We start from the raw sequence: 16,879 nt of genomic DNA, 5'->3' as shown, positions 1-16,879 counted from the left end.
CAGGAGAGTTAATGGCCGCTTACGCAGTCACAACAGACACTGAAGTCATTGAAACAAATTGTATTAACACTTTGTCAGCTCAAGCAGCAGAGCTCATCGCTCTGACACAAGCCTGTATTCAAGCCACAAATAAAAAAGTCAACATATACACAGATTCCCGTTATGCATTCGGAGTCGTCCATGACTTCGGCGTACTGTGGCGAGAGAGAGGTTATTTAACTTCTCACGGTGCCCACATCCAACACGGACCCCTCATTCAAGCCCTATTAGACGCGATTCATCTACCTACTGCAATATCAATTATGAAATGCAAAGCCCACACAAAAGTTACCGATATCATTTCCCAGGGTAATGACCTAGCTGACAGAACAGCTAAACAGACTGCTCAGAATCAGACTCACACAACTGACATGACAAAGACAATAGTCCCGACACCAACACATTGCATGACAGTTAAGGATCCCGCCCTTGATGTAATTGACATACAGACACATGCTACACCAGAAGAAATAAAGAAATGGACTGAATTAGGAGGGATCCAAACAGATCAAGGATGGATGACGAAGGAAAAATCTATATGGTTTCTTCCCGACTCAATGGTCCAAGTCATCATTAACACTATACATAGTCCAGCGCACCTAGGAGAAAAAGCTATGCTAGACAGCATTCAACACATTTGGTTCAACAAACACTTGCGAGCCGCAGCGAAACAAAAAGTTCGTACCTGTATGATATGTTGTCAGTTTAATCCAGGTAAAAGCATCCCCGTAGAGCAGGGTGGATTCCAAACTCCCGATCACCCTTTTGAAGTCCTCCAGATGGATTATATCCAGATGGAACGATGTTGAGGATTCAAATATGTTCTCGTAGTTGTCTGTGCTCTTTCCCGTTGGACAGAAGCATACCCGGTTTCAGATTACACTGCCCCGACTACTGCCAAACAGTTAGTTCGAGAATTCTTCCCACGGTACGGTTTACCACGTGTTGTCTACTCAGATAACGGCCAGCCGTTCTCGTCCGAACTAATGAAACACGTTTCCCTTCTATTAGGATACCAATGGAAATTCCATTGTGTCCGACATCCCGAGGCGGCAGGTCTCGTGGAACGCCATAATCAAACTCTGAAAATTAGATTGTCCAAAATATGTAGAGAGAAAGGAGTCGATTGGATAGTAGCCTTACCAGTTGCGCTCTTTTACATGAGAATGGTAGCACATTCTCGAACAGGGCTATCCCCGTATGAGGTGATCTTCGGTAGACCACCAAATATGTGGGGGACGCCTATACCTCGTAAAATCACTGATGTTGACTGTAATATGCTGACAGATTACCTGGCTTCCTTGATGTCTGCACTACAATCTTGTCGTTCACAGGTATCCGCAGATTTTCCCGACAATACTGAGGTGAAACCCCATGACGTGGTTCCTGGGGACTTGGTGTTGGTCAGGAATTTTGACCGGAAGACCCAACTGGATCCTAGGTGGAAGTCACCGAAGTTAGTTCTACTTACCACAAGGACAGCTGTGAAAATCGAGGGAAGGAAAGGGTGGTTGCACTCGAGTCATATCAAGAAATTTTATGGACTACCATCCAGCGTAGAGACTCAACCCTGTATTCCCTCACAAACAGACTCAAAGCTCCCTTTGGCTGAATTAACGAAACCAGAACTGTATAAACTAAAATTGAGGTCCAGTAAGTCAGACAATTTGATTGTTTAAGTCCTCTCCAAGGTGAATCGGTTGAATTTGTCTCTGACATGTATCCTCTGGACCGGAATAGAGAAAGAAATAATCAAATGCTGCTCAAGAAGCATGCGTATTGTAAATCATTTCGTAGTCATTGTACAGTAACATTATTAATTTTGTTTTTTCTAAGTCTTCTGATCATCATTGTCAGCATCCTATTGCACATGTATTACCCTATTCCTAAGCGTGCTTATAATATAACTGCAGAACATTCTTTTAGTGAATTACCTCCACATGAATTGTCTTATAGATTTGCGCTGCGCAATAACACTTTCATTAGTATGCTACATCATTCCCATCAAACCAGCAATGCCACAAATTGTTGGATATGTGGCCGACTCCCTCCCTATCAGAACTATAAGGGAGTTTTGCCCCTCTTTCCCTATCCGTTCACACACAATGGCTCCTGTGGAGCATGGTTTAGTTTGATCAATTCCCTAGATTCGAATTCCGCAGTTTATCAAGACAACTGGGTATGGGGAAACCTGAACTTAGTTTTGCTTAAAGTCTGCTACCCTAACAAGGAGGGACTTCCCAAAAGAACAGGAACTGATATAGAAAATGAAGTATATGGATTAGGTAATTTTACACTTAACCTCATGATCCTGAACGTTGAATCTGAAGCTACACCAATCTTGCCCGCCATGTCCGTATTCCCAGTAAAAGGGGAATTATGTATAAGAAAGAATGGCTCCATACACATGGGCCATAGTAAATGCACCACTGTAATAAAATTCAGTGATCAAGGCAAGTCTACATTTAGAGCTTCTCGTCATTCTTACTTTATATGTGGCCAGACCGCATATAAACGCCTACCTTTAGATTGGGATGGTACCTGTTACATAGCATTCCTCCTACCACCTGTTTTCCTAGCTCCTCCTGATTATCACAGAAATACCCATTTAGTACACAATAGACAGCAGAGAGATCTCCCAATTGTCGATTACACTGAAACAGCATGGGAAAAATACACAGATTTCAATAAAGGTTTCTTTCCTTATATAGGTACAGTCACTAATAGTAAGCTGATACGTAGACTAACCAGAACCCTTGAAGCAGTAGTGAACGAAACTATTTCCGCCTTAGGCAATTTAACAGAAGAGCAGTCTGCTATGCGGATTGTTGTGCTTCAAAATCGTCTTGTCCTTGACGTCATCCTGGCCGATAGGGGCGGAGCTTGTAGGGTCATCGGATCAAGTTGTTGCATTTTCATACCAGAAAATTCGCCGTCAGTATATAAAGCCATAACCCGCCTTCATAAGATTGTCAGCCAGATACACCAGAGTCCAGGCACCTGGACTTGGTCCGGTTGGTTCTGGGGCGTGTTGTCAGCCTGGGGATGGAGAATGCTCTCCTTCCTAGGTATTGGCTTTCTCATACTATTCAGTTGCTGCTTATGTCTACAATGTGGGCCAGCGATTTGTGGTCTGTGTGCCACCTCGTGTATCCCACATCCAAGTTTTCGTTCGAGATCCCGGAAGAAGAAAGAAGAACAAATGATGCTATATGAACAGATTGATGGATTGATGAAGATCGATATCTCCTAAGGGTCCGAAGGGGACAAGGAGGGAATGAGGAAATATGAATTTTGTGATCAGTTATGTCCCCTATCGTAGACCCCAACGGCTCCATGTACATGCTATACGTACATGTATGTTCCCTCCTGCTCCAGTTTTGAAGACGCAAATATATGTGCGTCCACCGTCAACATGTCCTCTTTCAGATCCACTATGAATGGGTCAGATATTCCTTTTCTAAGTATGAAAGGCCACCGACTTTATGTGGTTCACTTTCCACATTTTTACAGATTCAGGCGAGTAGGCCCGAATTCTGTCATCAAGCCTTTTCCTGTCTTTCTGCCTCTGAAAGCTCCAGTCTGAGCCTGCATCTGTGACCATGAACTTTGTCTTACTCCCTGCGCGGCTAACGGTGCCTGATCCAGCCCGTAGCCTGCCAAAAAACTGTATTTCACCTTCAAGATTATCTCCTCCGCCCCTCATCCGATGCATTCCTGTCTAGCAGTTTAGGTAAACATTCCTCCAGCTACCGTGCAAAGGGCCAGGCCTCGCTGTCCTCATGCAATTAACTCATAGCCCTGTTACCATGGAATATTCCTACCCCCTCGCATCTAGTGTAGACACTTAGACGCTTGTACACGCACTAACAGTCAGTATAGTCAGTATAGAATAAGATTCTATCCTAAGAGACCTCTCTTTTTGGATAACACAGTTCTTTAAACATAGGATATTAGATATGATTTGGGATTAGGTTGACATAACCCCAGACTTCTGTCTCCACATGTAGAGCTAAATGTCAAGTCCCTTTCTCCCTCTAGTTGCACGTCAATCACACGTCATGCGGCTGCGCACGCATCTCTGCCAACTATTTCTGCTGACATTGCAGGATTCTCTTATGGATCCACCCACTTATGACATCATGTATAATGACGTTTTCTAGTTACGCCTATTCTAGTTACGCATGCATAGTTCATTTTGTCTTATCAGTTGATACGCCTACTGCATCTGTTTTACTGTAATGCCTTTTCTATAAAAATGATTACCTGTCAATAATATATGCCCTTCCTTCCTGAACTTTCGTGGTGATGGAATAGAACGCCAACAATTCGAATTGTGTTCCTTTGTATAGGAATAAAGCCTTTTTAAACCTCTAATACCACGGATTCTGCCTCTCATTATACTGAGTTATTCTTAATAGACTTTACCGCATAAAAAATAGTACCGGTAACGAAATATTTACCACAAGCTCTCGCTGGCCTTCAGGCGACTAGCTATTTCTGGCAACATGTTAGCGACAAATTTGTCGACGAATAGATGCTTACCCGTGTCATCTGTCAATGACTGTCCACTAAAGTCATGGAATGTCTCCTCAAATCGTGTAAAGAAATCAGGAACTGACTCATCAGCTTTCTGTTTACAAGATGCTAATGTTGTCCAATCTATTTGCTTAGGGGGTTTGAGAGTTTTCAACTTAGTCACAATAGCTTTGGGAAGATCTAATATCTCCTGTTGTGGTTTCTGCGCAGGTTCTCTAGCCGCATCTATTTCTTCTAAATGCACCCAAGTATCACCATATGCTACATTATCATCTATTTTCCGAAATGTTTTCCACATATCAGGGGGCAAAACAAGTCCAAAAAACATATCAATATCTGGCAAGGTCATAGTGCAGGAGCTAATGGCGCCTTCCACTTCTTCATAGAAAGCAGACAGATTTTTCAGCGGTTCAGGCAAAGCAGCTTTAAGGGCTATAACATCTGCTCCACTCCAAGGAGTATAGACTCAATTATAGACAAAATATCCCTTTGCATCATCTGAATCTTTATCAGCACTTGTTCCCGTACCCTTCGGAGGAACATACAAAGGTGCAGCTTCACCGAACGGGTTTTACAGTAACTACAGTATCACTAGAGTCATTGTCTGTCCCCAAAACTACTTCTTTCTGCACTTGGGTCTGAACTGTTTGTGCAGTTTTAACTTTAGCAGCTGATTTTTGCTCCACTTTTAAACATAGTGTATCATGTCTTAATTTAACTACTCGCCTAATTAAATCAGTTATATTTGACAAAAGGAAAGTTCCATCCTTTAATTGTTTATAATCAGAATTAATATAATTGGGCTCTAATTTTTTACAAACGTTTCTAAAACCAAGTATTACCTCCCAGGTAAACTTCTTTGCAAAATATAACTGCTCTAAATTAGGGGTGGGCGGCAAATTCCGTTCCGCTCGCGGAACTTGCGAAATTTCGGCATTTTCGCGTTCCGCACGGAACGCGAACATTTCAAAACTTCCACGATCCGCGGCGGAACGGAATTGTATTGCACAAAACGGTGGCATCTTCGTGGATAAATATATGCAGGGCAGGATTCTTTCTGGCACGGTGCTCCTGTCACAAAAATGAAACCTCAACAGGAAGCACTTACAGACATAAATAAAGCAGGTGCCCGAGTTGAAGGTCAAATTCAGTAACGTATAACCAGCCCAAATAATTAGTGAGCACGGTCGAGGCTAGGCCCCATATCTATATCTACCATCTACAATTAGCTGTAATCCTTGATGGAGGTCTTTGCATCCACGAGTTTCTCGAGCGCAATCCCTGTGTAGTTCCTGTGACCAGGAGGCTGCTTTCTCCTCATCTGCTGCTCTGATCGGTCTCTGTCAGAACACATGTCTCAAAGACAGGCGCCGTCAGACTTCAGGCTGGATTAAAGGGGGCGTAGTCCGCAGTAATGGTATCTGTGGATTTAGCTGGGGGGCTAGCAGCAGCACATTTGTTTGCCTCAATAATGGATAGGGAATCAGCTAAATATATCCCAAACAACAGAAAATGGAGACTTGGCTCAAAATAGTAGATTGCGTCAGAGTTTTACCAACTTCTATTAAATGGACAGGTATAATGTGAGATACAATAATTAACCAGGCGGACTCACCAAAATCACTTTTGGACTGGGTGCATGTAGGACACAAGCAGGATTATTACAACTAACGTATTGTTTACAAAAGTCATAATGCAGCGAACGTCTCTCCAGCGCTCTTCCACTCATGGGCGTCATTGTCTCCTGTTTACGTCACTGGAGAATTCACTATTTCAGTACTCATTTCTTAATGTCTCTCTTCCCATGGATTCTCTTGATGGACATAATTGCTGCTAGTCTTCTGTTTATTAAATACCCACAAACGCATCTCTCTGACCCTAAATAATAGTCATGTGAACTCGCATAGAAGCCCCGCCCTTCTGGCCCGCCCCACCACACTAACGGTATGCAACGTCGACCCGCCTTTTCCCCCACTATGATGGACAGCTCACTCAAGGGACCTCGCCGCCTTTTGGCGAGGTGGCAAAGTTACAGTCACACATGCAATGGTCACTGGAAACAACTCTTCTGGCCCTTACGCAGCAATCCCTGTGTAGTTCCTGTGACCCGGAGGCTGCTTTCCCCTCATCTGCTGCTCTGATCGGTCTCTGACCCTATCAAGACTCTTGATAGGGTCAAAGACCGATCAGAGCAGCAGATGAGAGGAAAGCAGCCTCCTGGTCACAGGAACTACACGGGGATTGCTGCAAGAGGCATGTGAACTCGCAAAGAAGCACCGCCCCTGAAATCTCCGCGAGCATGCGAAATTCCGCGTGTTCGCTGAGATTTTTTGCCGTTTCGCAGAAGTTTGCGAAAGGCAATTTAATAAATTCTGCCCACCCCTACTCTAAATCCTTCCACTTCTGAACCATCGCTACAAGGTCTGGGGCAGAAGTAGTCCCATGAGCTTCTTTGCGAGAAGTGGATCTGATAGTGGCTTTTTCGTCAACAGTCAAAGTAGAGTGAGTCTGCCGCCCATCTTGCTTATCTAAGTCTTTATCATCTGAAGAAAGATGTTCTTCTTCAGAAAGATCATTCTCAGGGGCAGAGGGAAATTTATACGGGGACGGAGGTCGATCTAACAAGATGGAATCATCCTAAGGTTTATTAAGTATGGGATAAGTGGGGCGCCTAACAGGGTACTGGCCAGATACCTCTAAACGACGTTCCCTTTCCTCTTTTTCTTTTATTGCCTTCATCTCTTTATTTTTTTATTCCAATGCTTTTTGATATATCGTTTTTTGCTGTTCTTTTTCTGCTATATCTTCTTCTTTCCTCACTCTCTCAGCACTTCTTTCTCCCACATTCATACACAGTCAAACATATCTTGTCGACTTGTGAGACTTGTAGAATAAACACTGCTCTACATATTGAATCTTTTTAAAGTTAAATGACCCATTCACTGGCCATTGTAGATCAGGATCCTTTTTTGTATATTTGTTCCACAGTGTACTATACGTTATGGAAGAAATACCGTATTTGGCATACATATGTCTATTAGGTGTCCCTTCTGGGGGAGCCAGCTGATTTCTTTCTAAATCTGTTTTGGTACCACCAAGACAGCAACAAAGCCTACGGAGTGTGCCGGAAACAGGCATGCTACCAAGTTTTTGTAATATATTACTTTTCAAAATATACAAAAGTAGAGAATAATCTCCACATTACCTGCCTTTATTTTTTTGCAAAAAATACATCAAACAAACAAAACCAAAATCTTGGCCAAGCAAACAAGAGTGCCGCTTCAGCGACCTTACCAAACAAGAATCTCCAACCTCCAACTGCCTATCTCTTGGTCGATCCAATGATCACTGCAAAATAATGCCAAAGGATACCTCAGTCGGGACCGGCCAAAACACCTGGAGGGTCAAATCAACAAAACCAGAAAAATCACTTTGGCTGCAAAGACAAGGGTCTCCTCATGCAGGACGTCTCCTCAGCAATATTCCACTATTCCTTCAAGACCACTCCTTCTGACGACCGCGTCTCCGATGAGGCCCAACATTGGGCGCCAACTGTGGAAATGTGCCTTTTAATGAGCACACGGTGCAGGGGTCACCCTTCTCTGTCCACGGGTCCTTAGGCCAACAAAATAGAGATTGGCACTGAAACTGGAATTCAAATAACAAGTTTATTAATCACTCACGAGTGGGACTACGAAGTGCTGCCTGAGGTAGTACATTGAAGTCACAGAACACAGGCCTTATATACAGCTTTTTCTGCACTGGTAAGCATGTGGATACAAATAGAAGGTACAAGTCTACACAGAATAGTCACCGACAAACATGAACAGATGGGAGATCACTTAGTCAGCAAAGTGGGAGGGGGAGCAGGAGTGCTTATGGCAGCAGTAAAAGATTGACAGTTGAGTCTGAGACCAGGTGTTCTGGCAGCTACAAACTCTTAGCATGCATATTGCTTTTAGCTGAGTCAGGAAGTCAACTAAAATAGACAGCACAGGCAGGGAAAAAGACGAGCAGCAGAGGATGGGAGAATTACAAAGCCTAAAAAATGGATGCCACAACCAAGATGGCTTCAGCTTATGCTAACAGAAATTATTCCAGATTTCATCACCCTAACCATATTTCCTGGCTCAACGATTATAACACATGCCCTAAGAAATGGCTATGATCACTGGCTATAAGAGCACCATAAGTTGGTGTTACCTCTAAAGCCTCGATTTGCAATATTAGCTCATTATCAGGCATCCAAGAATCCTGTCCTTGTCGGAAAAGGAATCATGGTGGTAGATGAATCTCTCTAACCAGTAACTCTGGTGCCTCTACTATGATTGTATACGCTGCTGAAGTACATGCCTCCATATCAGCAGGTCATGCTCTGGTTTGATCTGCTGTAGCAAAATCTGCTGTTACTGCCATAATCCTCAAAGGTGTGACTTCAGGAGTAAGACAAATTATAGTACCATCAGACTCATAATGTTTGATCATGTTTAACTTGGCCATAAGATCTCTCCCTCACAAATTCGCTGGAGAGCTGGAGAAAACAGTAAACAGTCAGCAATGTGCATCCCTCCTACTTCCATCTTCACTGGTTTAGTAAATGGAACCCTCATTACTTCCCCAGAGAATCCTTGTGTGTCCATTGAAATATTAGAGATTGGAAAGTCTCCCTCTCTAATGCATGATCTAGTAGCTTCTGTATCACTGAGGAATATATACCTCGTGTAATTGATAGCTACGGTCACAGTGGGTTCCTCATCTGTGCGTCACTGACAATACTGGATACATAGAAATACTCTGTGGGCACACTCATTGTGTTTATCCTCCCACAGAATTCATCTGGAAAGGGTTTTCTCCCCTCACAATTACACCTCCCTGTCCACATTGAGGTGAAACCACCATTGGGGATTGTTGTCACCTTTGCTGTGGCGGCACCTAATGTGCTTGAGGCATTACTGGTTGTAGTGGCGTCTGAGGCACATATATGATTTGCACGTTTGACTATGGTTGTATTGCTGTGTTTCCTGGCTGATTTGAAGCTACTTTTCTTAATTTTTCTCATCCTATTTATTAGTTCTGTAATCTCCAATAAAATGTCCATATCTCTGACAATAATAGCATACTTGATTCATCCTCTGGGGACCTATCCTAACTCTTACTATTACTCCTGATCCTCCTCTACCACTTCGCTGTGCCCTTACACTATCCTGTTGTTGTGGATACTGTTCTTGGGTGGGCCCTGGGACTGATCCCACAGACATTGCCGTCATCTGAGTAGTGGTTGCCACTACATCTCCTGCTCCTTTGTTGCCAACGTTTACTGTACTTTGCTGCTGCATTCTTTGTCACATCCTGCTTGTTTCAATTGTACTCCAGCTTTTTCTTATAGAAATTGATTATGTGTGCTTTTATCTCTGTTCAGGGTTTTGCCTCCAATGCCACTATGTTATTTAGGTTATCCTACACATCAGAGCGTAACCCTTTTTTACTATGTTGTAAAATAACATGGCATTTCCTCCTGTTACTTCCCAACCTTGACCTACTTCTTGTGTCCACTTTTCGTTCATTCTATGAAAAAAATGAGCAGGGTCATCAGTTGACTGCATTAACTGAGCCATGAGAGATCCAATTCCAATATCTGTTGTGTCAGGATACATTTTTCTCAGCTGATCTCCAACCACTGTCCTAAGTTATTGGGGTATCCATCATATCTAGTGAGGGTAACATTTCTCACTCCAGCAATCTGAGAGACAGTGTATATGTCATCACCTATGAGAGAGCTTAGCAGACTCTTTATATCTCCTACTGCCTCTTCTACTGCCAAGGTGATGCCTGCAGTTTGTTATTCAAAAGCTCTAAACCATTTTCCTGCTTGCTCCTTCTGTAAGCAGCGGTAGATATTTCCTGAGATTTGCCTTATTCAATTGTGGCCAAGGAACATATTGAGGTACCCCAGGACCCTTTCGTATGAGGGGCCTCTGATGTATGGGAATGGCAGAATGTTTGGGATTGTGCTGCCTGGCATATTTTTGCCACACGCACAAACATTTCCACATGTAGGGATAATCCCAGTCTGGATGTCCCTCAACATAAAGAATACAACCCTCAGCATTCCCCATATTGCGTAGATCAAAGGGCCCTTCTTGTAGCCATGGACTCATCTGTGGAGCTAACCTTTACCAAATTATCCACATATGACACAACACTGTACCAGCTATTCTCTCATTCAGCAACTATTTCGCTAGGGATGAAATTTGCACTGCGCAGAACTGATTATGCACTCATCTGCTGCAATGGCCTATCATGTAGTGCCAATCCACCCATAGCCTCACAAGATCTATCCTGGGATCTGACTGGCAATGTGTTCCCTGAAACCGCAACTGCTCAAGCTTTGTTGCTCAGATTTCCGAGTTATAGAAAACATATCCTGCTCTCTTTCACTATTGTTAGTATGATTAGGCAATCCCATTTCATACCCTCAAAATCGGTAAGGGGTCTTTCTTGAGTGCTAATATCATGAGTGAAGTGCCTTGTCTTTGGGGATTGAAGCATCTCATCCATGTTATCTACACACCTATGTATACACTCTATTATATTTGCCATCCTCCCAAAACCTCCCTCTATCTGTCCTGAAAGATTATCATAATACCCTTCTTACCTGCCTTCTCTTGCATCTGTCCTACCTTCCCCTCGTGATAGCCATTCTTGAAAACTTTCTGGTGAAACTATCACCTTCCCTTTTTCCTTCTGCCAAGGTGGTAGACTACCTTTGTTCCTATCTCTTCCTTGGGATACTGGCCACTGTGCCATAATATCAGCCCTATCCAGATAGTCACTCCATCTAGCATCAACGGCATCTCTTTGTTGTGGGGTAGACATTCGCTCCCTAACTACTCTTTCTGTTGTGTCTCTTCTCTGCAACACATTGGATGTTGATGAGGAAACACGTGACTGGTCATCACTATACCTTGGGCCTTGCTCTTCATCTCTGTCCTCCTCGGGAGAGGCTGAATCTAAATGCACTGTAAACTGTGCTTCTAGTTGTGGTGAAAACTGGGAGACACCTACCCTTACTTGGTGTCTGGGAGTACTCGTGTGCTTAGGATTAGACATCTGTGGGGCAACATTAAAAATTACTTTTGTGGATTGTAGAGGGGTCTTAACTTTAGGGTTCTCAAATACCACTGGGGCTTCCTATAGCTGCACAGTGTATAAATACCAGGTACCTCTGGAAAAGTAGTCATGGCATTATATGGGGTGGGGGAGAAGACGGAGTAATAGGAGTATTAACCTTTGAGGTGTCCTTAATCTTTTTACTATAGGCTCACCGTAAGGTTAAGGTGGCTTCTCACTTCTACAATGTGGCTCTTGTATATGAACTTTTAAGATGTGTAATAATATGTTCTAACATTTTGTTGTCAGATGTGCCTTCCTTTGGCCAGGGATATACGTGTTTCTGAGTGGCTTTAAACTATTCTAAACAATATTTTTGCAATGTTATCTTATCATTTGGAAAGGTCTTTTGCATCAGCTGACCCCTCTGTAGCTAGCAACTATAGGCCTATTTCATTGCTGCCTTTTTTCTCCAAGGCTTTGGAGAAATATGTAAACATGGTCTTCACTGATTTTGTCGAGGCCAATAACGTACTACATCCGAGCCAGTCAGGGTTCAGAGCCAACTATAGTACGGAAACGGCCCTAGTGGAAGTTTCAGAGTCCATCAAGAATACCCTTGACAGTGGTGGCAAGTCGCGTACTAATATTATTAGACCTTTCCGTGGCTTTCGACACTGTGCCCCATGCTCTTCTTTTGCAGAGACTTCAGGGCTGTGGCATTGGTGGCACGGTTCTTCGGTGGTTCACTTCTTACCTGGAAAGCCGCGAGCAAATTTACGGTCCCCCCCTTTTTCGGCCCCTATTTTCCCATTGAATGTTGGTATCCCACAGGGATCTATCCTGAGCCCTGCCATGTTTAATGTGTTTATGGCACCCATGGCGCTTCTGGCAGAACAATTCAGCGCTAAAGTGATATCTTACGCCGATGATACGCAGCTACTATTCACCTGCAGAAAGGACATGCCCTTGAATGGGACCATGATAAACACCTCCTTGTCTAAGGTGTTTACCTGGTTTAAACAGAAACAATTGTTGTGTAATTCTGAAAACTCAGAAATCATTTTTTTGGGACACAACCCGGTTGAGTAATGGCTTAATTGGTGGCCACAGAATATGTCTCCCCATGCTAATTTAGCAACCACCGTTAAAAATCTTAGAGTGAAATTGGACTCGGACATGTCCATGAAGTCTCAGGTATAGCAGTGGCTGGCACATGCTTCGGACTACTGAAAATGCTGCGATATTTTCTTCCACTTCTCTCAGTCCCTCATAGGAAAACAGTGGTCCAAGCATTGATTGTCTCCCGCCTTGATTATGTGAATGTCCTGTATTTAGGCCTTCCTGACTACCTTCTGGGTCGATTACAGGTGGTGCAAAATGCAGCGGCAAGAGTCATACTTATGGTTGGCTTCAGGACACACATGACTCCGCACATGAAGTCTCTTCACTGGCTTCCAGTGCGTAAGAAGACAAATTTTAAAACCCTGACATTGGCCTATAAGGCCTTTCACAATATGGGGGCCTCTTACTTGAGGCACCGAATACAGCAGTATGCTCCATCTAGAAATCTGAGATCGTCCACACAGCAGCTCTCGATTGTTCTGAGGTTTTCTCGGTCCCATCATAAACAACGGGAGAGGAAGGGATCAACACGGCTAGTCCCCTCAGTAGAATATCAATAAACAATAAAGCCAGTGTACAAAAATATGAAGTAGGGGGCACTCTAATCAATGTGATACATCAATCGATCGAGCAACGAGCCTCAGATTCCCTGTGCACCGTTATGTTCATAGGGAGTAAGCTTGGTCAATTTGGAACAATACCCAGTGGGTATGAAAAAAGCCCTCACTCACCAACCTGGTTGGTGACATGCTTCATCATTGGGCTTCCACTGGGACGACCGAATGTCATCCCAGTGTGCTGCGACGCCAGGTTACTGCGGAGCTTGGTTGGTTGTGTGGGGAAAGTGAATTTAAAATAACCAATCAAGTCAAAAAAAGGGAACTTTATTAATTTTGCTTAATTGGAAAGAGGTAAAAAGGAGTGAGGGTCAAAAAAATAATAGACCTGGTTCACTCCGTGGCGGCCAACATGTTTCTGCCTAATGGAGTGTTAATCGGGCATTCGTCAGGGCCAGAGGGGGATGTGCGTAGCCCCGGTGGTGTGCACTCGCTAAGGTCCACCCAACCGAGGGCTAATGTGTGAAAAAATCAAAAAACACTGAGTAGTGTGAACTCCGCCAAGTAAATTAATTATGGGGAGAGGAACGAGTTTACTAGAGAGGCCTGTCCGTTAGAAGCCTCAAGGATCCCGGTAGGGGGGTGGGAGCAAAATGGCACACCGCCCTTGCTGCTCTCAACCCGCGTTGTGCCTAAACAGCCTCTTGCTGCCGGATCCGGACCCGGCAGCAAGAGGCTGTTAAGGCACAACGCGGGTTGAGAGCAGCAAGGGCGGTGTGCCATTTTGCTCCCACCCCCCTACCGGGATCCTTGAGGCTTCTAACGGACAGGCCTCTCTAGTAAACTCGTTCCTCTCCCCATAATTAATTTACTTGGCGGAGTTCACACTACTCAGTGTTTTTTGATTTTTTCACACATTAGCCCTCGGTTGGGTGGACCTTAGCGAGTGCACACCACCGGGGCTACGCACATCCCCCTCTGGCCCTGACGAATGCCCGATTAACACTCCATTAGGCAGAAACATGTTGGCCGCCACGGAGTGAACCAGGTCTATTATTTTTTTGACCCTCACTCCTTTTTACCTCTTTCCAATTAAGCAAAATTAATAAAGTTCCCTTTTTTTGACTTGATTGGTTATTTTAAATTCACTTTCCCCACACAACCAACCCAGCTCCGCAGTAACCTGGCGTCGCAGCACACTGGGATGACATTCGGTCGTCCCAGTGGAAGCCCAATGATGAAGCATGTCACCAACCAGGTTGGTGAGTGAGGGCTTTTTTCATACCCACTGGGTATTGTTCCAAATTGACCAAGCTTACTCCCTATGAACATAACGGTGCACAGGGAATCTGAGGCTCGTTGCTCGATCGATTGATGTATCACATTGATTAGAGTGCCCCCTACTTCATATTTTTGTACACTGGCTTTATTGTTTATTGGTTTTCTCGGTCCCGTCAGGGTGGACGTCCCTTTCAGGTGGCAGCCGCTCGACTCTGGAACGGCCTGCCCCCATCTTTACGCAAGGCTCAGGATCTTCTCAGCTTTAGACATGGCTTAAAAACCTGGCTTTTTTCACAATAAGCAGCAGATATATGTGTGCTGGCATTGCTCTGTCACTGGTTCTCGTTTCTCAGCGCCTGGATACTCCTGGGAGTAGCCGTGCGCTTTACAAGTGCCCAGTAACATAACATAACTTTACAAGTGCCCAGTAACATATGCTCCAAGGGAGTCTCCATGATCACTCGTATTTCTAACACTTTTACAATTTAAACTTTTAGCTATTTGGTGAAAAATTACTACTCCTTTAAAACTTTAAGCTAGCAATCATATACAAGAAAATTCAACAATTGCATCTTGTGAATCATATATTAAACATTATACAAAACATTATGCAACAATATGCAACAACATTACACATCAAAATCACTCTGTGGCCACATTTCCATTCGCACGCACACACACGCGTTCACCATCAACATTTTAAAAACACTTCAACTATTTCTAAATATTAATCACCATTTTTCTACTCTAAACAGTAAATGCAACCGGCTACTCCTGGTCACTTTCCTATGCGCTCAGAGAGGATAACCTTTTCAAACTATGCACATCTCAGACCATTGAATGATTTCTGGACATTAGGTCCAGGATAGTGATTAGACTGTTCAGATCGTACATTGACGTAAATTTTAGCCACATCAGCTTTTCAGATGTCCCTCTATGTCAAACATTGGAACATATATTGGCACTTTCTGATTTCAAATCACCCACGTTGACTACTTCCAACCTTATATTGGGAATAACAAGTTAAGCAGTTATGTAGCACCTTTCCTGATATTGTGCAACACGTGTACACAATCTTGCATGTGATACCCTTATGTTTCTTATAATTTTATATCCCTTACTTTTACATCTGTGTTTACCATTGCCAAGGGAAACAAGTCATACAGAATTTACAAAAACATAGAACATAGTCTGCATTGTCCTCACCTTTAAAGGACGGCAATCCCCGGATCCTACCCATCCCCCGTGAATAGGCAGAACTTCAGAGAACACAGTGTCTGCTTACCTCATAAAAAAGTATACAATAATCTATGCAGCAGGGGTAGGCAGTATTGTAGTGTCAGCAGTCAGAGAGGGGCCAAGAGAGACTCCTGGCAGGCTTGAACTGCTGCAGGGTCACTTAAAAACATAAAAAATTAAAGAAAAGACAGACTCTTCTTTGGCAATGTGAAAACAGCTCTTTACTGTTGTGACAGGGAGATCAACCTTCCTGGTACAAGGAAGCATCTGGTCTCAATTTACTGCTTCACAGAAAGCTATTGTTATACAGAGTTGAACAATAGGGGATTACAAATGTTGAAAAATATACGTTACTAGATGTTGTACATTGGTACACATTAATTTCAAAAAGGCATGTGGTCACCTGTCACCCTTTACTTTAGTCTAATTCACTATACATCCTTTATCGCAGTTTCTAACAGTGCTTAACAAACAAAGTATTCTTTTGCTTGTGAATGCATGTATATTTGGGTTAAAAATGTATGGGTTCGGGGCGTGGCTTACTGGGGGAAGATGGTGGACGCACCTTGAGAGTGCTCCCGGACCCCTCCGCCATCCGTCTGTAATCCGCCCATCCTGAAGGTCATCCGGCACTGAAATAATCGCCGCTCCAGTGCTGCATCTTTGACTGAGTCCCTGGGTGTGAAGAACCCCGTGCAACATCGCAACAACGCGCCCGGCCGGCTGCCGGGATTCGCACTCAAGATGGCAGCCATCCCTTTCTGAGTGGCGGCATCTACCGCCTCTGAACTGTGCTGCCTCATCTTCCGTCCAGGCGCCTGAGAATACGGGGGAGCCCCCCCCGGGACCGGGGTATCTGGTGGTGAGTTGCTGCCTCCTGAGCGCCACCTGTGTCGTCCTCCCTCCCTCGCCCAGCCGCGATCCTGTGTGGGCGGCGGCGGGAGCTGGTGCTTGAAATGGAGCATCTGTTGCGGGGCTGCTCTTCTGCC

Source organism: Triturus cristatus, chromosome 4_1, assembly GCF_964204655.1.
Source record: "Triturus cristatus chromosome 4_1, aTriCri1.1, whole genome shotgun sequence".
Lineage (NCBI taxonomy): Eukaryota > Metazoa > Chordata > Amphibia > Caudata > Salamandridae > Triturus > Triturus cristatus.
This window is presented reverse-complemented; position numbering follows the sequence as displayed.